Here is a 2,323-nt window from a genome sequence, read left to right as displayed (position 1 = left end):
CTGCAGAGCCTTCCTACCCTCAGGCAGATAAGACTAAGATCTGCGAATCTACAAATAAGGATCATTTCTGCTGCTAACATATCAGAAGAAACTTGATAGTTTCTTTATGACATACCAAATGTCCAGAATGAGTGCATTTAGGAAATCTGAAATATTAAAAATATTTAGGAATAGTTTAGTGTTCCCATACTTCAATTAGCTTTGAATGTAATTGCAATTAACAATGAAATAGACTATATATTGAAGCTAGAGATCTAGCGAAGCAGTACAGCTGATTATATTTAAAATCCTTGTGCTGCCCATAGCTAGTGCTGGATGATGTGTTATTGAAGTATAAGCTTGTTTGATTTGTTTTCTAGAGAATGGCAATTGAGTTTTAAAGCATCAGACACAGCCCTGGGATGGCAGGACTGAGGCTGTGCTGGTCAGTCAGACTATGAGCAAAGCAAGGCAGGGCTGTGAGGGGCTTGATGTGAGCAGTTAGGTTACCTGGCTAGAAATGGTAAATGACTGAGCAGAAGAAAATGTCTGTTGAAAAACACCAGCAGAGAAAATGCCTGCCAGACTGGGAGCTGTGAGCCTGGGAACCAGAAGCATCCTTGAAAAGTGTAGCTGGCCTCTTGAAAGTACAGCTGGGTACCTAAAAATTAGAGACATCCTGAGATACCATCAATAAGCCCCACAACAAGGAACTGTAACAGCAACTGTTTGTCTGAAAAGGTGAAAAAGAGTCTGGAAAAGCTGGTAACACCCTGCAAAAGTAAGAACTGGTAACTGCCACTGTTCTAACTGCAATAGTGGGAAACAAGTCTGGGAAAATAAAAATTGATTTGAAAGAACAGCAAACATCATCATGTATTGCCTGTTTCAGGTGGAAACCAGAAATTACCAGCACCCATTGGCTGTTCACAGTGGTGGTATCCTATGCCCTCTTATATCTCTATAATATAAAAGTTGGGTTTTTTTCCAAAGTGAAGCCTCTCTTTCTAAGAACATCCCATGCTGCACATACTTCTCCTTTTCTAAACATGCTGAATTGTCTGCAGACACTTTCTACGAAATCTGGGACTCCCACTGGGGACACACCTGGCTGACTCCCAGACTCCATGCCGTAGATCATCTTTGACGTGAGACTCTACTTCATGGTCCCTGGCTGGGACCGCTGCTGGAGTCAGCTCTGTCTGTTCTCCTGCCTCTGGAACAGTTGCGTCTCCGTCTGGGATTGTTCTGTCCTCCATTGCAGGATGGTTTGACCCCTTCTGAAACCTAATTCACTTGATACTGGTGTTATATATCCATATAAAATATGGATATCCATAAGATAGATAGATAGATAGATAGATAGATAGATGTGTGTGTGTGTGTGTGTGTGTATGTCCTTAATATATATGTAAGTAATCTGTCATATCTGCTGTTGCGTTGTTGGTAAGTTGCTTCACTAATGGTGTGTGGTAACCCGCAATAGTAAGTACCTACTTGATTGTTGCTGTTACTGATTGTTGCCATAGATTGTTGCTATACAATTGATTGCTGCTGTTATTGATTACTGATAGTTACTTGTAATAGCTTGACATAGATATATATTTTCTTTATTAATCATAGGTACACTTGCTAGTGGTGATTATTTTGTGGTAATCTGTAATAGAGAAATTTAGATAGAGCCTCCACGTCCTTGTGTATTACAGAACCATGCAAACCTACAGTCACCATCTCCATATACCTGTAAAACCCATAAAACCTGGGTTATTGTTTCAATTTTGTAGTTTTTCCTTAGCCCCAGTAAGAATATTCTCTCAATGTTGAAAGAAGATATGGAACAATCCAACCACTTCTGACAAATAATCCTTTGTTATCTCACCACTTCTGACAAATAATCCTTTGTTATCTCAGAATCAGTGGGGTTTATTTATTTAAAAATTTTAGAAAAGTAATTAGAGTTTAAATGCCATCGGGTACTTCTGGGAAACAACAGGCAGCACTGTAAAATAACGTGTCAGCCACAACTCGAAGGCTTTCCAACCAGCTGTCTGCAACAATGCCACTTTTCTTCAGAAGGACATGAGTAAAACGCATTATTTTTGATGCTGCGCACAGTCTGGCCGCCGGGCTACGGTGTGGTGACCCTGAGCAGGAGGGAGCGCTGTCCCCCTGGGCAGCGCTTCCCCGAGTCGCAGCTTTCAGACGCAGGCCAGGGCCAGCAAATGCCACGCGTTACGGCGACCCTGAGTCGCAGTGGGCGGGGCGGAGGGCACAGAACGTGCTCAGTCGTCACTTCCACCTCCGTCACGCAGCGGTAAAAGACGGCGGTAGCCATGGCCAGCCG

This window comes from Mesitornis unicolor, unplaced genomic scaffold (assembly GCF_000695765.1).
Source record: "Mesitornis unicolor isolate BGI_N332 unplaced genomic scaffold, ASM69576v1 scaffold30246, whole genome shotgun sequence".
NCBI classification, from domain to species: Eukaryota; Metazoa; Chordata; class Aves; order Mesitornithiformes; family Mesitornithidae; genus Mesitornis; species Mesitornis unicolor.
Note: the sequence above shows the minus strand (reverse complement) of the source record.